Here is a 24657-nt window from a genome sequence, read left to right on the forward strand (position 1 = left end):
TTTCTTCAGCATCTCAGCTTCCTTGGGCTTTGAGGTAGGCTTACATAGACCTGTCCACTGAGAAACATAACCTTAGGAAAGTTGTAGAGTATCTCTGTGCTCCAGTTTTCCAATTTTGAAATTGTAAATAATAATATTATCTAACCTATAAGGTTGTCATAGGATTTACTATTTGTTAAGGCTATTAATATTGTGTCTGTTGTATAGTAAATGTAGCATAAGTGATGATTTAATATTACAAGGTTTCAGTCACTTATCTAAATACATTATATAATGTGTTTAAAGCTAACAAAACTCTCTTAGGTAAGCAGAATTGTGGCTTCCATTCTATAATGGACACTGAGGCACAGAAAGATTAAGAAACTTGCATACATCTATAAGAAGAAAACATTCATAGCTCAACATTTAAGCCATGAAGTTAATATGTTTTTAATGTCTTTATTATTTTTTCTTGATATCAAACATGAGTTTCCTATATCAGAGATCATACGTTTTATTACTAAGCACAATAAAACTGTTTAAGTTTCTCATGTCTAATTCTCTCCTCTCATGGTGTAAATAAGCAGATGGAGAGAAACAGATCCTACATGTGCAGAAGCAAGTTCTTGCAAAACAAAAATAGAACCCCTCCAAAATATAAGTTTTAGAACTTATACAGGAATGTTCCACAATAGCCTTTCCTGAGAGAAAAAAAGAGAAAGGATCTTAATTTTCTAATGTAAATAATTCATATTTTGGAGAAAAGAAGTTCCTTTGATGTTGACAACCTTGGGAGAGTAAAACAATGGCTATGGGTTTAATCCCCTTTTAGAAAGTAAGCACATGAGTCTGAGTCATCTATCACCTTAGAATGCAAAGAGCAAGTATCTATAATGAAAAAGAGATGTTCTTCAGTTTTATATTAATATTCCCTGCTCAGAGAGCTTTGATCATGAAAAAAAGAAAATATTTCCCTACAATTCAACAGCAATCTGGCACTAGAGATTATACATTTAACCAATAAATTATACTAAGATATTAAAAGCTTATTAGTGTCATTTCTAAACAAAAAAACGTATTGCAAGAAATTTGAAAAATATTTATGTCACACATTTTTTAGTGTCTTCTAGAATGGGGAATATATTCTTAAAGCGCCTTGCTTTAAAGACAGTAGAAAATAGTCATAGTCCCATCTCTTTTCCATGAGAAACGATAATCGTTAATTAGCAGCTGTGGTGGGTTTTATGTTCCATTAATAAAATTTTCAGAGGAACTTTCATAAAGTCCAGAAATTATTCCTAGAGATAAAGCTTGTTGATACTGAATATTTGATTTGAGGTATTGATACAGAACACCTGGGCTTCTGGCTAAACTCCATCCTCAAGCCTAGAACCACGTACCCCAAGTGAAAACAGCTGACCATGTTTTTCCACCCAAATGTTGCTATTTTGGCCTGCCATGCCTCTATCCTGTGCCCATAAAAAGACTTCAGCTGGCAGAGCAACGCAAGCAGCTGATGCAAGTTGTTGGGGATCCAAGCAGCAGAGCCGTGGGGATACAAGCCGCTGAATGTCGTTATAGAAGTGGCTGAGCATCAGACACTATAGAGAGATGCAGCTAACTTCAGATGATGTGGTTTCAGGGAAGGATCACCTTCTTTCCACACCATTCCCTCTCCAACTCCCATTCAAGGCCCCTTTTCAGCAGGAATTAACTAAGAACAGTCATCATCCATATATAATGGCAGTTAGATGTGCCTCTTCAGAAGGGGAGAAATAATACAGAATGGCTGGGCTTCCAGCTAAACCCCACCCATAAGCCTGGAACCACAGTCCTATGTGAAAACAGCTGACCCTGTTTTTCTACCCAAACGCTGCTTTTTTGGCCTGCCATACCCCTATACTGTGCCCATAAAAATACTTCAGCTGGCAGAACAACACAAGCGGTAGATGCAGGCAGTTAAGGGTGCAAGAGGCTGAGCTTCAAAGACTACTCATAGAGGCGACTAACTTCAAGTGGTTCTGCAGGGAGAAATCACTTTCTTCCCACACCATCCCCTTTCCAACTCTCATCCCACTGAGAGCCATGACCCAATAAAATCCTCTACCTACAGTACCTTTTAATCCTTTCGTGTGACTTGATTCTTCCTGGATGCAGAACAAGAACCCAAGTGCCCAGAGGGCAGGGGCTTGGACGGTGTTGTGGGGCGCACGCAGAGCCTGCTCTGGCCAGAGAGGAGTGGCCAGCCGGTTTCAGAGTTCATTCCCTCTGGCTCCTGCATTGGTTTGCGCGCATGCTCCCTGTTGCAAGGAGTGGCCAGTGGTGGGCTGAATGAAATGAGCCTCTCCAGTTTCTGCCCATGAAGTGAGGGTCAGAGGAAAAATCCTGACTCAATATGATTTATTCTTTGGACAATCTTAGAGACTGAACGTTTCTGTCTCCCAAATTCACATGTTGAAGCTCTAGCCTCCAATGTGATATTTGTAGATGGAGTCTTTGAGAGGTAATTATGGTTAGAGTAGTTCATGAGGGTGGGGTCCTTATGATGATGTATTCATGACTTGGTAAAACAGATACAGGATCTCTCTTTCCTCCAGGCAAGAATGCAGTAAGAAGATAGCCATCTGCAGGCCAAGAAGAGGGCCCTCACCAGACACTGAATCCACCAGCACCTTGATTTTGAATCTTCCAGCTTCTAAAATTGCGAAAAATAAATGTTTGTTTCTTAGTCTATAACATTTTGTTTTAGTGGCCTGAAATAAGACACAGGTATGCAGCAACCCAGGTGCAAATACTTCTCCGACTACCTAATATTGGACCAAACATCACAGACTGAAAGAATATTTCTCCACAAAGCAACCACTATCAGCCACTTACTGCAGACAGAAGCCACAAGTTTGGGGTTGCTAGCCCACTTTTACTTCTGAAAAGGGGGCTAAAATTTTGGAGGTTTCTACCCTTTCAAGTTAGAAAATTTGCTAGAATTACTTACAAAACTCAGAACACTTTATACTTATTATTACAAGTTTATTATAGGAAAAGATATAACTCAGAACCATTCAAAGAGAGACACAGAAAGCAACGTCTGAGAGTAACCAAAACATAAAGTTTCTGTCATCCTCAGAGATCTATTACCCTCCCAGCACATCAATGTGTAACAATAAGCAGAGTATAGCCAACCAGGGAGGTTGCCCAAGTTTCACTATTTATGCTTTTCATGCAGCTTTATTAGATAAGCATAATTGACTAAATTAATAGACATGTGGTCAAACTGAATCTCAATCTTCCCTTTCTTCCACAGGGGTCAGGTTGATGTCACATGGCTTAAAGCCCAAATTCTCTAATCATATGGTTAGTCTTCCTAATGTGGCCAGCCCCATGTTTAATTATATCACTAGCATAAACTATCTAGGGGCCCACCTTGAGTCACCTACTTAGCATAAACTATCATGAATAACAAGTGCATGCCTATTACTGGACAAATTCCAAAGATTTAAACATATCTCTCAGGAACCAGGGACAAAAACCAGTCAAATTCTTCACTACACACTAAAACAGCCTCAGGCTGAAAGAAGACTGAATGTGACTGTAAAGGCTGCTTGAGACACAGGAATTAAAAATGGGGTTCCATTTCTGTTGGAGATGGTAAAGGATTACGCATTTGTAAAGGATTAATAAAACCAATGCAAGATAAAGAGGAGTTTTTTTATTGATCCAAAATATTTTACATATTTATGAGTTACATTTGCTATTTTGTTACATGCATAGAATGTGTTATGACCAAGTCAGAGTATTTAGGGTATCACCACCTTGAGTATTTATCATTTTTATGTGTTGGGAAAATTTCAAGTCCTAGCAGTTACCTACTTTGAAATATAATACATTGTTGTTAACTATAGTCAGGGTACTTTGCTGTTGAACATTAAAACTTAGACATTCTATCTAACTATATATTCCTACCCATTAACAAACCTTTCTTCAATCCCCTTCTCCCACTCAAACATAGTTTCCTAGCTTTTGTTATCTACCTTACTCCTCTCCACCTCCATGAGATCAACTTTCATAGTTTCCACATATGAATGAGAAAATTCAATCTTTGTCTGTCTGTGCCTATCTTATTTCATTTAACATAATGACTTTGAGCTTCATCCATGTCCCTGCAAGTGGTAGGATTTCATTCTGTTTTATGGCAGAATAGTATCTCATTTCATTGCACCTATGTGCCATATTTTCTTTATTCTTTTATCCATGGATGGACACTTAGGTTGATTTTATTCTTTGCTAATGTGAATAGTGCTGCAATAAACACATGAGAACAGGTATTCCTTTGATATACTGGTTTCTTTTCTTTTGGATAAATACCGAAAGCAGGATTTCTGGATCATATGGTAGTTCTAATTTTAGTATTTTAAGAAATATCTGTACTGTTTTTCATAGTGGCTGTAGTAATTTACATTTCCACCAACAGTCTGTAAAAGTTCCTTTTTTCTTTGCATCCTTGCCAACATCTGTTATTTTTGTATTTTTAATAATGGCCGTCCTAAGTAGAATAACATGATATTTGATTGTGGTTCTAATTTGCATCTTCCTGATGATTAATGAGCATTTTTCATATACCTGTTTGCCATTTATATGTGTTCTTTTAAGAATTATCTATTCATACCGTTATCCCAGTTGTTGTTGTTGTTGTTTTACTCTTGAGCTGTTTGTGTTTCTTGTATATTCTGGATATTAGTCTTTTGTCAGATGAATCCTTTACAGATATTTTCTCCCATTTGAAAGTTTATCTCCTCGCTCTGTTGATTTTTTTTCTTCATTATGCAGAAAAATTTTAATATAGTCCCATTTGTCTATTGTTATTTTTGTTACCTGTGCTTTTTATGTTTTAGTCAATGTGTAAACCAATGTCCTAAAGTGTTTTTCCAGGTTTTCTTCTAGTAGTTTCATAGTTATGGGTGTTATATTTAAGTTTTCATTTATCTTAAGTTGATTTTAATATTCAGAGAGATAGGAGCCCAATTTCTTTCTTCTGCATATGGATCTTCAATTTTGTCAGCACCATTTATTGAACAGGATGTTCTTTCTCTGAGGTATGTTCTTGAAGACTTTGTCAAAGATCAGTAGACTATTAAGTATATGGCTTTATTGCTTAAGTGGGCTCTCTATTCTGTTCCTTTGGTCTATGTGTCTGTTTTTACACAAATACTATTCTCTTTTGGTTGCCATAGCTTTTTAATACATTTTGAAGTCAGATAGTGTGATGCCTCCAGTTCTGGTTTTTTTGCTCTGAATTGTTTAGGTCCTGTAGTCTCTAGATGATCTCTTCTGCTGTAAATAGTGTCAGTGACTTATAATTTCCTCAATGGGTTAGGGTGTGGTTGTTAGTAGAAGTTGTGGTAAAATTTTACTGAAGACTGGGATGGCATCTGGGCCAGTCAGTCTTCTAGTCCCAATATGGTAGCAGTAGTGAGGCCAAGTGTTCCTGTTTTTGATCCCCAGGGCAGCATACACTTGCACTGGTGTTAGGAAGTTCAGACAGGCAAATTCTTGGGCCTCCTGATGGCTTAATCAGGTGCTAGGAATGGCAGAAGTGAGCTAGGAAAGCAGATGGATTCTCCAGTCTTTGAAAAGCAGGTGTGGCATAAGTGATAGCATTAATATAGGTGGAACAAACCTCTGTGTCCCAAGTGGTTCATGTTGGTCTGGAAGGTAGTTGTGACAGGCTGGGTGAAGAGATGCTTTTTTTCAGTCCATATTCTTCCAGGTATTTCTTGGAATTTTTAGATTGGATTATAATTTATAATTTTCTTTTATATGTGAACTCTCCAAAAGTTTCAACAACATTAGCCATTCTAGCCATTTAGATATTCTTTGTTCTTAAAACCCAAGGAGGCTGTAATTAAATCTATTTCTACCTTAACATTCAGAAATTCTGCTACTATTCATTTTTCTCTTGTGTTAAATTACAATAAAAAGGTGAGTGATATTTCACCTAACCCCAAGAACTCATTGCTTTTATAAATGGCAGCTAGCCTGATGAGCTATATTTTAATATTTTTTTATTATACTTTTAAGTTCTGGGGTACACGTGCAGAACATGCTGGTTTGTTACACAGGTATACATGTGTCATGGTGGTTTGTTGCCTTCATCCTCTTGTCATCTATTATTAGATATTTCTCCTAATGCTATCCCTCCCCAATCCCCTGACCCTGTGCTATTCTTCCCCTAGGCCCCCAAACAGGCTCTGGTGTGCGACATAAATATTATAACTGCAGAGTTACTTTCCTAAATATGTGTTAATTATGATAATTTTTAAATTATAATAATATTTCTTTTCTAAAACCATGATTGATCAAAACTTATTTTATAAGAGAAAAATCATTACTGGATTAAATTTCTATTGTAGTTGACCAACAAATTGGGTAATAGGCCTTGAGGTAATAGTTGATTTGTGTTTTTATCCTCGATACTTAGTTGGTAATAATTATCCATACTGTACCATCATAGTTGGAGTAAGACCACTTTTTATTTATTTATTTTTTGAGACAGAGTCTACTCTGTCATCCATGCTGGAGTTTAATGGCACAATCTTGGCTCACTGCAACTCCACCTCCTGAGTTCAAGTTCAAGTGATTTTCTTACATCAGTTTCCAGAGTAGATGGAATTACAGGCATGTACTGCTACATATGGCTAATTTTTGTATTTTTAGTAGAGATGAGGTTTCACTATGTTGGGTAGGCTGGTCTTAAATGCCTGTCCTCAGGTAATTGGCTCACTTCAGCCTCCCAAAGTACTGAGATTACAGGCATGAGCCACCATTCCCGGCCAAGACCACTTTCTAAATTTTGGACACTGAAATTGTCTTCAAACATGTTAATAATCTATGGGTATTAGATATTAGATCCTGTTTACTAAAAACTTAATACACACCAAAGTTTTACCTTCAAAAGTACTTAAAATATGTTTTTTTATATTACATATTTGTGGAATAGATGTCACTCATTATTTTAGTAAACATTTCTATAGATAAGACTCTATACATTAACAACAAAACAATTTCCACCCCGTTTCCTCAAAACAAAGCATGAGAATATGATAATACATTTTAATTAAAATTTAAATATATTTCATTGGGAACACTTTAGCAAATAGCCTTGGGAGTACTGTAATTTAGTTTCCAAAACTGTAAAGTCAAAGTGAAATAAAACATTGATGCAAATTTAAAATTAACCTTAAGTTTAAATTTAAATTAAGCTTGAAAAAATGTGATCTGAGATATATCTGTAAGTATCAAACCTAAACTTTTCCTCTTATTTTGTTTTGTAAAATATATAGGAATAATTATATAAATATTAAATAAATGTTAATTTTCTTAAACCTATTTAATTTTATGCTTGTGAAAACTCAATTCATTTTTTATAATAATTAGATTAATAACTGTAAAATAGTATAAATTACAATCAAATTTACTGTTTATGAAAAAAGTCAGGAGCAACTAGAAAAGGAGAGAAAAATCATCATATCTTTTTGTGCATCTGAATATTTAATCACACTTCTCTATTAGGTTTCTATCATTGTTATTACTTTCCATGGCCATCTTGCAATATTAGTTGTCTATGAATTCTTTTCCTATTGAAAGGCCATAGTAACTTTCTCTTTTCTCACTATATACACATACAAACAAACGCACACATACACTCCTCACATACACTAGAATATTACTAGTTATATTTCAGAATTTAGGAAATTGATTCATTTTTATTGAATCTCAAGAGATGTAAGAAAGAGAAAAGCAGCCCTGGGGTCTGGCCTGGTAAGAATAAACTAGGCCACTGAATAACCATGATTCTTCAAGGCAAAAACAAAACCAATTTATTATCATGGAACCTGGCTAGCCTTTTACAAACTTTTTCTTTAACGATAGTTGTTATGTTAACCATGTGTACAGTTGACTCCAAAATATTTATTGTCACTTTGTCTTACTAATTAGTAATGTGAGGATAATAAAAGTATCACCATATAGGTTTCTATAGGGATAAATGAGTTACTTACATACTAATTGCTGAAAATATTGTCTGGCAGATGGCAAATGCTCAATAATGGTAAACTAATGCTATTGTTGTTTTTGTTTTCCCAGTTTTCAAACAGGAGATTTGGTTTCCACTGTTTTGACATGCTTACAAATACTCATTTGATATAATATCAAGGCATGCACAAATTTAGTTTGTAAACAACTAGAGACAGCTCATGTAGCATATCTTTAAAATTATAATAATGAGTAATATTTATTTATTTTATTTATTTATTTTTTGAGACAGAGTTTTGTTCTTGGGAAGGAGTTTCATTCTTGTTGCCCAGGCTGGAGTTCAATGGCACAATCTCAGCTCACTGCAGCCTCTGCCCCCCGGGTTCAAGGGATTCTCCTGCCTCAGCCTCCTGAGCAGCTGGGATTACAGGTGCCCACCATCTCACCTGGCTAATTTTTTGTATTTTTAGTAGAGGTGGGATTTTGCCATGTTGGCCAGGCTGTTCTTGAAATCCTAGCCTCAGGTGATCCACCTGTCTCGGCCTCCCAAAGTGCTGGGATCATAGGCATGAGCCACTGCACTTGGCCACAAGTAATATTTATAACAGTTCACAACCATATCAGACTAAAAGCCTCCTTTAAAAATTTTTTTTCTAATGTAATTTTTGCTATTGTGAAATAAATTTCAAACATAAAATAGCGTGCTTATATACATAACAAAACATTAATGCATCATTATAATTATACAAAAAATGAAAACTAGGTTTATTTCATTAATATAACAATAAATAACTTAGTATAAACGTAATGAAAAATAATGTACAAATGGTTAGGTTAAACCTTACAGGAAAACATTGAATTATTCAGGCACTTGTACCTCTGCATATTAGCAGCATAAATGTAACAGCCACAAATGTGTTGTATTGGGATATGACATATCACAAATGTCAGTGCCTTTTGTGAAATAATTTTTAAAATATTGAATAGTGCTTTAAAATTTTCAAAAAATTAGATTATGTTTTTATTTAGTAAATATGGTAATTTAACTTTGAGAAAAACAGAGGCTATTTTAAACCTGTGAAAAAAATTTGCTTTGGTGTTAGCAGTATTAGATACTATGTTCAGAAAACTATTAGCCATTTTGTCATGTCAACTAATGCATTATGGGACACTTGGGAGTAGTATGAAATGTCAGAACATTCTTCACAGAGGAAAACCATTCTCAGCATGGCAGGTGATGAGCGCCTGTAATCCCAGCTACTCGGGAGGCTGAGGCAGGAGAATTAGTATCTCTGAACACACCCATTAAGTCAGTAGCGTGCCCATCATTTCCAAAATGCCTTATATGTAGGGACTGGCCCAGGCACACTTATTTAAAGGTTGGATAAAAGGACAAAGAAAGTCAAATCCAAAATAAACCTGGAAAGTTGGATTGCTATAAACTGAAGCAATTCTTCCATAAAATCTTTTGTATGTCTAATCTTTGCTTCTACGAAGACCTGAAGTAATGCAGCATAGTAATATGTTCAAGGAAAACAGAGTAGGTATGTTTTTCTGAAGTGTATACCTACTGTGTATTAGCAATGGGAGACAAGACTGGATTGGGTAATACTAGGTAATGTTTGAAATGCCAGGATAATGAATTCACAGTTAATATTATATTGAATTTGGATTTAAATGTAGGCTAACAGCATTGTAAAGGATGGCGAAAGTGCAAGTAGAAATACTACCAAAAAGCCTTCTAATATAATTGAGGTTGAAGTGATTAAAAACATTATCTAGGGTGGTGTCTGTTCGGAAAGGCAATCTGTCATAGGCACTATACATTCCAGCGGACATGATTTCAGGCAATACGAGATACATAATTTACAAGGTCAAGTGCAGAAAAGCATGAAGCACTTCAGAGGACAAGGTATTGTGTTACTGCATAGTGTGAATGCCAATGAAGCTAACCCTAGTTTTTTGAGTATGACAACAATACAAAGTTTTTACTGCTCTTGACTCTATAGGTTTAAACTCCAAAATAGGATAATCTAGGCACCATTGAAAATAAGAGTGACAGGAGAAGGGGCTTATGGAGAGAAGAATGAAAAATTATCATTTAGATGTTTGATCACTTCTTTATAAATGTGTCTTGAAAGTGATTCCTTCTTCCACTTTCCTTGCCACTCCCTTTGTGCAATCTCTTCACTATTTTTACTATGCAAAATGAGGCCTGAGTAATCCTTAACAATTAAAAGCATATATACATATGAAAAAAAATTAAACCAAATACAAGCAAATACCTTTCAAGCTTTGCAACAGAGTTTTGTTGGGAAGGTAGATGAACGGAGCGATAACTCAACAGCTGATAACTATATCCATCAAGGAACAGTGAATAATAATTCACATCTGAAAAAAAAAGTTGTGAATTTTCTTTGGAGAGGAAGCACTTGAAGTTGGAAGAGAGAAAGGGTTTAATAACGGCTATCTTTTTAGACTGACATAAACCAATGGATATAGACATATAAAAGTGGATGTAGTAAAAGAATTATAGAAGGTTTAATCAGAGAGATGAAAGATGAACCACAAAGACTGAAGTGTAACTAAAAGTAAAAGCAAAACAAACTGGATAGGGAAAGAAGATATAGAGTAAAATAATCAAGAAAATTAAAGGATAATAATGATGATAATAAGTTTTAGTGATTAGAGAGTCATTGATAAACTGTAAGACCTATTTTAATGGAAAGAAAAAGAAAATAATTAAAAATAATTAAAAATTGTATTAATATAAAAAGGTTTAGATTTATAGATTCAAAATAATACATCTATGTAACTCTGATTAATACTCAGAACAGAGTAAAAAGCAATTGTGATTTTTCAGTATGTGCAAGCCATGTTTCTTTTTACATAATGAAATTACTTTCAGTAAAGAAATTTAAAGCAGTTGTTTCTATATTTTACATTTTCCAAAAGTATGTCTCAATTTTTTAAACAAATATATCTGTGTTAAAATCACTTAGTATGTTATTTTGATATTTATGAAGTGTAATTTCAAAAAGTTGAGATTATTTTGTTTTTTTTTATTTAATTTTTTTCTATATGCTAGAAGAATTTCACCTGGAACATATATTTTTTATCATGCAGACAGTTGTGTGAAAATATTTAAAATGAATTTTATGGATAACCCAATATATATCAAACTCTTTTTTATTCTTCTGTAGGCATCTCACTTTGTGATTTACTTGGTATCAAACAGTAAATATTTTGTGGTCTGCAATAGAGAAAATTTAAATTTAACTGAATGTCTTATGGCATTTAGGGAAAAGTGTCCCTTCAGCCTCTAAATTTAATTCTATCACTTTTCCAGATAAATGATGTGTGTCTTACATTCTATTCTACCTGTTCCAATCTGAGGCTGAGAGATTTCCTGTGAACTGGCTCTGCTTCAGCACTATACAACAAAGTGGACTAAATAATATCAGCATTTATATATATGAAATAATATGACATCTAGAAATATTGCTCCTTTGCAAAGCCCAGCAATTTGACTTTTTATCTCTCCCAGCTCTAAATGTCCAGGTGCTACTTGCAATGTGTCATAAGCATTAAGCAAAATCCCATTCTCACTCTCCTTCCTGCTTCAGCACAGTAGGCTGACATGATCCATTCTGCCATAATAACCAATGAATTTTGCATGAGATTCTTAAGAGCAAAGCTATTAAGTAAAAAAGTGGGGAAGAAGTAAGCCATGCTAATAGAAGTTTTCTAAAGTTCTGGGTCACTTAAGATGGTTTCAGCAACTGAAGGTTAGTACACCTGACTTCCCTTTATTCATAGACGCAGTTAATTTTTTAAAAGAAATACCTAAAAATAGTTCACATGAGTTTCTTTAAGCATTTAGAGAATTATAAAATAAACTCTACAATAGCCTTATACAAAGTTTTATAAGTTATGCAATAGTAAATATTACTTGCCACAAAATTTAAAAGATTGATTAACCAAGAGTATAAATTAAAGTTAATACAGCAGCTTTGCTCAGTTTTCTGGTCAGCCTCCCCAGTATGTCTCAAACATATAGATAAGGTAGCAAGTTTAGTTGTCTGCTAAATATTGTTTCGGAGAAATGTCTCATATACTAACTAGTTTTGCCTGCCATTTGTTGAATTAAATGTTAAAATAAAAATTTTCTCTAATAGCACATACTAAATTAAACATTATTTAAAAGTAAAAAAGGAGAAAATGAGAGTTACATTTTAAAAAGGGATATATACGCTTAACCTTGTGGTAAGATTAATCTCATTGAAATTGTCATTTATAACATTATAGTCTAATAATTTATATTATTCTAATAACTTGGTAATCAGTTACTTCAAAATTTATGTTTTGTTGTCTCAAACACTAATATTTATTTTGAAGATATATGAAACGAATTAGAAGAGAATATTTGGAAACTTCCACATAATATCTAACACAGGGACTGGAGATTCTAACAGGATTTAAATTATAATATAGGGGGTGACGTCAACAAGATGGGGGAATAGGAATCCCTGGACCCTTATTCCATTCATGAATACACGGATTCAGCAATAATACACAGAAAAATCCTCTTTGCAAGTAATCTAGAAAACTACTGGGGAGGCTCCTTCATCCTGAGTATACCAAGGATACCAAGCAACATTGAAGACAATAGATAAATAAAAGATATCTAGGCATGATTCTTACTGCCAGCACAGCATCATATGATCAGGAGAAAGCAGCTCCCAGTTTCTTCCTGGGGAGGGAAAGAGTTGACAACCCAAAAGATCAATCTGCCAACTATTCCAAGGATGCCAAGAAGACTGACTTCTGTATTTTAGTACTGATGAGACCTGACATATTCTAGTCACCTACAGGCCTATAATAACAAAGACTGCAGTTTGGACTAACAATTACCATATCTCCCTCCTTAGACTTAGCCCAGAGTAAGTAGACCAAAAAAAAAAAAAAAATCCATCCTCCCAGCTTCTCTCTTAAGAGTCAGAGAGTTGGACTGTGCATCCAATACACCAAGTATTCTGGGTGCTGTCCAAAGGAATGGCTTCTGTCTTGACTGCTTCAGAATGTTGGACCCTGGAATACTCTAGACCCCAGAGGATCACTGCAAAGAAAGATGGTGGTTTCTTCCAGTAAGCAGCAAGTTTCCATAGCCCCTCTCATTGGTTTAGCAAAGAGTGAACAGGAGAGAAGAAAATATATCAGGTTTTCTCTGGGGAGGGAATATAATAGGACAGAGTCTAACAATCCAACTTTTCTGGAGACTTCCTAAGGGACTGGCTTACTGTCTCAGATCACTAACAGGAACAGGCAAATGGAGGGTCACTAGAAAAAAAGAAGCCAGGCTGTACTCATAGAAAAGCTTACGAGGCTACTCAATCTCTGGCCAAGCTAATTCGTGAATGATTTCTCCTCTACAATGGGTTTCTTTCTCTATGAACCCTGAGAAAATAGTGTTATTTGTCAGCTGTTTTTTTTTTGTTTGTTTGTTTGTTTTTTTTTCCAACATAAGATGTCAAGAAAAGTAACGAAACAGGGAAACATACTCCAAACAAAGGAACAAAATAAGTCTCAAAAAAAAAACCTTAATGAAATGGAAATATATAATTTACAAGATATAACATTTAAAATAACTGTCATAAAGATGCTCAAAGGTGTCCAGAAAACAATGCATGAGGAAATAAAAATTTTAACAGAAATAAAAAATATTTTAAAATGTACCAAAAAAAATTTTGGAGATAAGGAAAACAATAATTGAAACAATATTTTCAGTGGAGAAATTGGATAGCACACTGATCTAGCAGAAGAAAAGATCAGCAAACTTAAAGGCAAGTCATTGGAAATTATCCAGTCTGGCTGGGTGCAGTGGCACATACCTGTAATCCCAGCACTTTAGGAGGCTGAGGTGGGTGGATCACTTGAAGTAAGGAGTTCAACACCAACCTGGCCAACATGGCGAAACCCTGTCTTTACTAAAAATACAAAAATTACCTGGGTGTAGTGGCACACACCTGTACTTGTAGCTACTCAGGAGGCTGAGGCACAAGAATTGATTGAACCTGGCAGGTGGAGGTTGCAGTGAGCCGAGATCATACCACTGAACTACAGCCTGGATGATAGAGTGAGACTCTGTCAAAAAGAAAGAATAATAATAACAATAAAAAAGAAATTATCCAGTTAGAGGAGCAAAAATAAAAAAAAAACGAAAAAGAGTGAAGAAAGATAAAGTATTTATCAGGCACAAACAGAACAATATATGCATTTCAAAAGAAAAACAAAAAGATGAAAGGAAAGTGACATAAAAACTGAGGAAATAAAGGTAGAAAACTTCCTAATTCTAGTGAAGGAAATGGACATTAAGATATAGAAAACCTGACAAATCCCAAATGAAATGACTCAAAAGAAACACAGCAAGACACATTCAAATCAAATTATCAAAATTCAAAGACAGAGAATGTTGAAAGCATTAAGAGAGAAGTGATTATACATATATTATATAAAAAAGAAAAATACATATATAATATATATTTATGTAAACATTATATATACATATATTATATATCATATAATATATGATATAAATCTATATAAATATATATTATATATTTTATATATATACATATATGTATAAAATTCCTCTTATGATTACCTTGGATTTTATAACTGAAACCTTGCAAACCAAAAGAAAGTGGGATAATCTATTCAGAGTGTTAAAAGAAAAATAATTGTCAACTAAGAATATTGTATTGATAATACTTGTTCTGCAGAAATGTAAACAAGATGCTTCCCAAGTCAGACAAAAGCTAAGGGAATTTATTACCACTAGGCCTAACCTAAAAGAAATGCAAAAGGATTTCTTCAAATATAAATAGAAGGACACTAAGAAATAACTAAAAACATAAAAGTACATAATTGAAACAATATTTCAATTATGTACAATATTTCAGTTACTTGTTGGAAAAAGTAAATATATAAACAATGTAGAGTATTATAATAATTTGATGGTGGTGGTTAAATTGCTTTTAATTCTGGTACAAAATTTAAAAGAAAAAAGTACTAAAAATACTTCAAATATAAAATATGTTAATGGTATATAATATAAAATGATAAAAACTATGACATAAATAACATCAAGTATTGGGGGATGTAAAAATATACTTTTTGTATGCAAGTTGAGTGGTTATCAGTTTAAAACAGACAATCACAATTATAGGATAATTTTGTTAGCCCCATGGTAACCACAAAGAAAATAACTATAGAAAATACAAAGGAAGGAGAAAACAATACGAGCTTATCAATACAAAAAAAAAATCAGCAAAAGGCAAAAGAAGACAGCAAAACAGCCAAAGAGGTACAAAAGAACTACCAAAAAAAATAATAATTATAAAGTGGTAATGGTAAGTTCTCTAAAATTGGCATTTACTTTAAATGTAAATGGGTTAAACGTACCCATCAATATACACAGAGTGGCTGAATGGATAAAACAAACAACAAAAGAAATCTAAGATCCAACTATATGCTCTTCACATTAGATTCACTATAGACTTAAGGACATACATAGACTGAAAGCATAGGGTTGAAAAGGATATTTTGTGCAAATGGTAATCAAGAAAGCAGGAGTGGCTATGCTTGTTTTCAGAAAAAAATAGACAAAGTCTAAAATTATCACAAAAATAACTAGGGTTACTATATTTTATGATAAAAGAGTTAACTCAGGAAGATATAAGAAGTATAAATATATTGGAAACCAACATCAGAGAATTTAAATACACGAAGCAAACGTTGATAGAAATGAAGGAATTATTGGATGTTAATATAAGTAAAACCTTCAATAACCTATTATTAATAATGATAGGAAATCTAAACCAAAAATAAGAAAACAACAAATTTGCATAAGACTATACATCAAATAGATCTAACTGCCATATACAGAATTTTCCAACTCACAACAACAGAATATATATCTTTCTCAAGTTCACTTTGAACATTATCCAGGATAGAGTCTATGTTAGGCCACAAAACAAGTGTTAACAGATTTAAGCTGATTGATTTTTGTACCAACTATATTCTCTGACCATATGGAATGGGTCAATGAAAAAATAAAAAGGGAGATTAGAAAATATCTTGAGACAGATGAAAATGTAAGCACAATGTGCCCATACCAATAGGATTCAGCAAAAGCAGCACTAACTAGGAAAGTTACAGCAATGAATCCCTTCTTAAAGAAAGAAAAAATACCCTTCAACACTCTCTCGTGGAAGCCTATCTTCTCCTTCTAAACTCCATCTCTCTCTATTTCCTAACACTCTCGTGGAAGCTGCTTTATTTTCCTGGATTCCATCTTTCTGGATTCTCTCACTCAGTGTGAGAGTTAGCTGTTTCTTTCTCTTTCCTTCTCCTGTTTCTCTCTCTAAATAAATCACTTCTTAAAAAAAAAAAAAAATCTCAAATAATCTAATTTTAATCATCAAAAAACTAGAGAAGGAAGAGAAGTCTAAGCCAAAATTATCAAAGAAGAAAATAAAGATTAAATAAGAAATAAATGAAATGTGAAGTTAAAAGAATAGAAAAAGGAATGAAACTGAGTTAATGTTTTAGAAAGATTGAAACAAAGTTGAAAAACCTTTAAACGGATTAAGAAAAAGAGAGAAGACTCACATACATTAAGCAATGAAAGAGGAGATGTTACAACTGATACCACAGAAATAAAAAAAGTATCACAAGAAACTACAATGAACAATTATATTTAACAAATTGGATAACCTATAAAAATCTAATAATCCAACTAAAAATTGGGCAAAATACCCGAACAGCTACTTCTCCAGAGAAGATACACAAGTGTCTAACAGGTATATGTAAAAGTGCCTGACATCACTAATCATCAGGTAAATACAAATCAAAACCACAATGAGACATTATCTTTTGTTAGAATAGGTATTACTAACAAAACAAAAGGTAAAAAGTGTTGGTGAGGATGCAGAGAAAAGGGACCGCATTTACATGTTGGTTTGAATGTAACATGTTTCAGACATTATGCAAAATAGTATGGACGTTCTAAAAAAATAATGAACTATCATAACATTTCTTGATACTTATCTAAAAGTATAGAAATCAAAGCGTCAAAGAGGTATTTGCACTTTATTGTTCATTGCAGCATTATTCACACAAGCTAAAATGTGAAAACAATATAAAAAACAGATTAATGGATAAAGATTACATGGGTATAAATATACAATGGAATATTATTCAGGCTTTAAAAAGAAGAAAATCTTGTAATATGCAACATCATGCATTATGCTAAGAGATATAAGCCAGTCAGAGAAGGACAAATATATGTTTCCACTTATATGAGGTATCACAAATAGTCAAACATGGAGCCTAGGGCAAGGTGTGCAAGGGGATAATGGGAGTTGCCATGTGATGGGTACAAAACTTCAGGTATTCAAGATAAATGGGATCTGCTGTACAACATCACTCATATAGTAATACTTTAAGATATGCTTAAAATTTTCTCTGAGGGTATGTCAGAATACAACAAGCAAAAATATTATAGTGCTTAGTACTTTAAAATTTTTATTGCAAGAGACAATATAATAAATTCCCATATTTGTTGGAATTAAGCAGAATTTTACAGGTATTACGTAAAAATCATTTTGTAATAGAGAAATACTATAAAGTTATTTTATGTGGAATGTCAAAATACTATCAAAGTGAGCTTTGAGTTAATAAAACAACTTTTTATAATATCTAACACTGTCTTTTTATTGGAAGAGATAGGTTTAAGCAGACACCTGACATTGTAGATAGAACAAGATAATAAAATTGTATACCAGACAAAAGGATAGGACATATGAAGACTTTAAAGCATGAACAAACATGAGGTTTCTCAAACTATGGAAAATTGTACTGCTAAAATTATGAATTTCAGGTTGAGAGATGCAAAGAATAATGTTAGAATATCAGAGCATATGACATTTCAGAACTCCATGTCATTATCAGTGAGAAAGACAGGAAGATCTTTTGTATATTTCTGCTACCATATATTTATGTATTGTATCTATCCACTTATGGTTCTAGGTTTTCAGTTTTTCCTTCCACACACACAGACAAACCAACAGCATACTTGAAGACAGCCTTTACTCCCTTACCAATTAGCTTCTTCACTGAGTTGCAATGTAGTTACGCCCTTAACTTTCATCAAAATCTCTCTTATGATAAATGAGTATAACCACTAAACTTCAGTACTTGAAATAAAATTATTATTGAAGAAACTATGTTATTGAGCGTTACTGGGATGTATTACTGAAATCCAGCTTTTGTTCTCCTGAGAAATGGATTCCTCTTTCTGTAATTAGAGATTCAAAAATTAATATTGAGTTTTGGCAAAGTGTGTGCCAATTTCTGTGGCTAAGAAAGACGCTTTTGTTTCAGTATTTCCTCAATGTTTACCATATGTCGCCTCATTCTGTTGTTGGTATTGGTTTACTTTTATTTAATACAACAAACTATATAGCATATACGTTTTATCACAAGTTACCGCAAATTCTGCATATGTGTACTTTGTGTTGGCTCACTTATCTAGATCTAGCAAGGACAACCTTGAAATGCTAAACAATTGTGCTTCTTAGGTGTAAAAAAAGACATTTTAAAAGTGGTCAGGTGTTTTGAGTGTAATTTATTTTGGCAAGAAAATATGTTCTGTAATAGATACACCCTATTGCATAAATTCACTAAAAAGTGTTGTTTACAATTGCAGTGGTATTACACTACACTTCATTATCTCATTCAATGAGTGGGTGAAATATTATAATACAATTTTCAAATATGAGAACAAATCTTTAGATTTTCTAAAACCATATGTAAAGTTAAATTTTTTACATGTTTTAATACTTTTGGGATCTATATCACTGTAACATATACTGTTGATGCTCTAGTAATATCCCTTTAGTGTTTACTATTTCAGATGTACTTAGCCAAATGGAAATGTCAGCATCCACTTAATCTGGCTGACAGAACTCACTCAGCATGCATGCATGGCAGGCCAGAAGTACCAGGGAATTAACACTCCTTTGAAGTCTCTTTTAATCAAAGACAAGTAAACGTGGCTATGCCTATGTTTTAGCTCCCTAACCCATCAGATAAGAAACTTCTCAGGCGCGGATTGTACAGGGTTTTTCAGAATTCTCCAGGAGCACTGAGTTCTACTTGCTCACAATAAGTTGCTTAATAACATATTTTCTATTACATTTCTTTATTTTTGTTTTCACTTCTGCACTCCTCTGCTGGTATTTCATGGGGAAAATCTCCAAAGCAAATTATTTACACTCATATATTTGTCTTGGAATCTGCTTCCTTGGGAATTCAAAATAATATAATCACATCTGTTAGATTTTTAATTTGAACATTATGGATATTTCTCAGTTTTGTTTTATGTAAAATGCCATTTTTTTTTTAAACGGAGTTTCGCTCTTGTTACCCAGGCTGGAGTGCTATGGCGCGATCTCGGCTCACCGCAACCTCCACCTCCTGGGTTCAGGCAATTCTCCTGCCTCAGCCTCCCGAGTAGCTGGGACTACAGGCACGCGCCACCACGCCCAGCTAATTCTTGTATTTTTAGTAGAGACGGGGTTTCACCATGTTGACCAGGATGGTCTCGATCTCTTGACCTCGTGATCCACCCGCCTCGGCCTCCCAAAGTGCTGGGATTACAGGCGTGAGCCACCGCGCCCGGCCGATTTCTTTTGTTCTTGCTCATTTGCTATTAATCTTCAACACTTCATCCTCAATAACAAATTTCCCTATTAACCTTACCTTTATTTACTATAGGGTTTGTAATTATGGCTCTTTCGCCAAATGTCTAACTACCTATTTGGGCCTGTATTGTAGCCTAAGTAATAAGAGAACAGCATTGTAATCATAGACAAGTTACTAGGGGTAATGCTAAGGATATATGCTTTAAAGCGAGCCAAGCAAGGTTGAGTTCCCAGTATTTCCACATGCTTATTGTAAAATTTTGGCAGAATCATCTACCTACTACAAACCTTAGCTACCTTATCTGTAAAATATTAAAAAGTAATATACAGTTCAGAGGATTTGTGGAACCACTGCATTATTTAACAAATTCAAATTTCTTATCATGGTATCTGACATGTTTCAGGTGCACAAAGAATAGCTAATATTATTTTTTAAATTCCCGAAAGTCCCTTTCTTTCTGATTTATTCTACAAAATACTTTCCTCATACTTGACATTTTACTTTAGTTTGATGAGCTCTGCAGTCTTTCAAATATAAATTCATTTTCTTTCAATCTGTTACTGTTTTATGTCTTGTTTTGTTTTTCTTATTCTTTCTTTTCCCTTCTCTATTACTCTGTCAATAGAATCACCTCTGGGATCCATAATACCCATTACGGTTTTTTCTTACCTTTCAAAATAGTATAGATTTTAACTTTTGTAAAACATATTTTACAACCGAAAAAAATGCCGCATTTTATTTTATCACATAAGTCAATGAACTCTTTCTATATTATATAAATTTTGCATGTATTCCCAACTACTTTTTTGTATGTAAAATTATATATTTGTAGAAGAAACTTGCTGCCTATAAAGCTTGCCAAGTTCCTTTCGACCATAACCTACAATCACTTTCCCTTCTACTTCACGTAAGCCATTTACTGACAAGACATTCCTTAGACTTTGTTTTCAATCCAGAAAAGCACTACATCTGAAATTTCAGATTTAAGTTCTCCATTTTCCGACTACTGTTTCCTATTATTACAATTGTGTCATTTATTTGGAATTGTTTCTCAAACTAATTGAGATCTACCGTTTACATAAACCCGTTTATTTTTAATCTAAAAAGAATATATTAATCACCAGGTACCAGCATTTTACTGAGGGTCTCAGATACACAGTCAATATAAAAGATGTTATATTATTTGATTTCATAAGGTTTTAAAATTATATTATTTGATTTCATAAGGTTTTAAATATAATTAAAATTATAATAATAATTATAATAATTTAAAATTATACTTTAAAATTATAACAATATAATTTTTAAATTATATTATTTGATTTCATAAGGTTTTAAAATTTAGTAGAACCACAAATAATTCAGAAAGCAGCATCATTCTGTGATTTAATTGTTGGAAGAGAGAGAATACAGGAAGCAATTATATTTCAGTACTACGCTTTCATTCACAAATTTCTCCCTATGAGACTTAGGTTCCTTAGTTTTCTACCCATTCATTGCCTCAACAAATTCATGCCATCTTTATTGCCCTAAACTCTTCACCTGACAACCCACTCCTCTCTTTATAGATGAAATTTGTCTACTTTACAAAGGAAATATAATTCACAATTTTTTTCTTTTTGTGAGTGAACATACAAATTCAGCTGCTTCCACAAATATTATTATCTTTTCATTTCAAACACACTGAAATTACTGTAACTCCTTTGTATACATTTAACTCCCTGGTTTCCCAATACAGCTTCTTGCAATTCTACCAAAGATTTATTTCTATGGACTATACCTTTTGATTCTCCTCTTTCTGGAAATTTTCATTCAATCTTTGAACATTGTTTTCAAATTTCTGTAATTGTACAAACATCAGTCACAAAAAAACAAAAATAAAATATATTTTCTTAAACTTCATATTCCCATGAATTTACTGTTATCTTCACTATTCCATTTATAGCAAAAGTTTTGGAAAGAGTAGCCCACGTTCATTACTATTACGTCCTAATTACACTGAATCATTCACTGACTGAATCTCATTTCTCTTTTTTTTTATGTGACTGCAAGCTGTTTCCCACCCACAACATTTCATAAACCAGATTTCATCAATATCACCAATATGTTACACAGAGTATCTTCCATACTTGGCATTGTTTATAGTCTCAATCTGGAAAGACTTCGGTTCCCTAGGCTTTCTGAGACTAGACGTCACAGGATTTTATCTACATTTCTGGCTGCTCTTTCTCAAAATTATCTTTATTCACGTTCCTCCTCCCAAAACAGACAAGCAGACATGAGATCTTATTGAATCCTATTTTAGACCTTCTCTTAGCCGTGTCTCCATATTCTTCATTCTATTAATGCAATAAAGGACAATGCCTATTGATCTGGCTATTTTTTTCTTTTCTATTTTTCTTCTTTTATACAGAAGACAAAGATCTTTCCCAGAATTTTTCTATTTCACAAGTCAATTAAGGTAAATAATTCACCAAAAATTCTTGGCTGGTTCTAGAGTAAAGATAATTCTCTATAAATTATTGTAATTATTGTGATTAACCTGTATTTTTCTAATTTGATAAAATGTAGTAGGTAAAAATAACTTTGTGATGTAAGACACTAGAAAAATTATAAACTAGTAGAATATATCTCCCAATATTCGTATAATTTATTATTCCACAATGGCTCTATGAAGACTTTCCTTGGATAACTAACTCTCAAATCTACATTTGGTAATCATTTTACTTCCTAACCAGATTATTCTTTCTAAAGATAGATTTATAATAAAACAGCTTTGTTATTCTATTGTTGGTTATAAAAAAAGCAAGATTGTGTTCCATTATCTTTTTTTGTGCTTCTTTAAATATTATTAGTTAGATGATATAATTTTTTTTATTTATTCCTCTTTCTCAACTTTTTGTAGAGTATGACAGCTTATTTGGAAATGATCAGGAATTAAATGACAAAATATATATGGGCCAATTACTTCTGTTAGGCTTTCTAGTAATCAAAAATAAATGGTTTCAGCTAACATTCCTAAAATTTCCTATTACTGTTTGATATAGCCAGTCTAGAATGTGTGTTGTTTGAAGAAAAGATTTCTCAAGAGTAATAGCAAAAAGTTACAGTTCAGTTCCATTGAAATACAGATGCCCAGTTTAGATGGTTCAACATACAATTATTTTGACCTTACCTGGTACAAAATCATCACAATTTTGACATAATATAGAATACTCAATAAATTTCATGATATTCAATACCACATTATAAAATAGGCTCTGTGTTAGATGATTTTGCCCAACTGTAGGCTAATGTAAGTGTTCTGAGCACATTTAAAGTATACTAGGGTAAACTATGATGTTCCATAGGTTAGGTATATTAAATGCATTTTAAAATTTATTATATTTTCCATTTATGGTGGATTTATTGGGCCATAATCCCATCATAACTTGGGAAGCATCTCTATTTAGATTTAAATATTTTGTGTACTATTTAGTGTCCTAATTTAGTTATTTTTTGTTCTCAAAGTTTTACTGAAATTGGTGTATGTGTTTTTTACATGCTCAACCTTGAATTTAGATTAGTAAATTCAAAAGGAGAGACCTTACTGTGATAGCTATATACTCTGTTTGTTGTTAAGTTTCTTAGATTGTTTTCTTTCATGTTTATATTAGGTTATACACCCATAAAATTACTAAACAACAAATGTTAGATTCATCTACTCTCTTGTTTTCTGTCAGCCTTAAATGCTCATTATTATACAATCAACCAGTTTATCTGTAAAACCTTTTACTAGGCCATTTTTGCTGTACTACATTTTGTTATCTAAATTATATAAATATTACAATTATTTCAACAGCCGAATTATTTCTGTGAAGTAAGAAATAGTAATTCCTTTATTTGTCTCTTATTATAACTAGAGAATGGAAAAATGAAGAAAATAGCACAGACCAGAAAACTTATCAGAGAGAAAATATATACATTAGAAGTAGACAAGTGCTATTGGATTAAGGTAGCACTGTTTTAGAACATACAGTTTCAATACAACTTTGGGAAATAACACCAAAATATTAAATTATTTCTCTTTCTCAGAAAAAGATGTCCTGGCATTACCTTGATCCACATTATACTTTCAAATTGTTAAATGCTTTAAAATTGCATAACAACCCTTAAAAAAGTATAAGATATTCACATCACCACACTATAATTTTTTAATGTACAATTCATTTAAGTTTCACAAGTGCTTACTTAGATTTACGGACTCATCAATATCTCTTTTACAAATAATTTCAATCCAACATTAAGTCTCTTCTAAGTCCCGATTATAGTTTTACAACAGTATATTTTGGGCAGCTGTGAAGTTTCAGTTATTTTAAGACTTAAGTTTATTGCAGCAACCTCTGCCAATTTTCAAGTCTCTGGATTAGTTAAAACTCTATACTAACACATTTATAACATGCAGAGCAAAGAATAACAAATCCATATATGTATGTGAGTACACTGATAGCATAATATACTGAATTTTCTCCATTTAGTAATATTGCTACTTAGATATATTTTGAGATATTTTATCAGATGTTTTATAAAATCTATTAAACTATACTCTCTAATCCTTTTATTGGACATAGCCCTACAGCATTTTTGAAGATTATAAGAACATATGTTGAAACTGTAATTAGTTCCATCACATAGGAAAGATTTTCATGAGCTACTAAGAAAATGCTTTTTAGAAATTCTCATTTATGCTAGAACATGGAACATAGAGCTTATCAGTTGATGGGGCAAATATTAGAATTTAAGAGAAAAATTTTATTATCCAAATATGACCTAAATGTTTTATATTGCAAAAGTAATTTATACTTATTTTACTGGCAAATCACTAAGTACTTATGCCCAATG

Source organism: Cebus imitator, unplaced genomic scaffold (genome assembly GCF_001604975.1).
Source record: "Cebus imitator isolate Cc_AM_T3 unplaced genomic scaffold, Cebus_imitator-1.0 Scaffold114, whole genome shotgun sequence".
NCBI classification, from domain to species: domain Eukaryota; kingdom Metazoa; phylum Chordata; class Mammalia; order Primates; family Cebidae; genus Cebus; species Cebus imitator.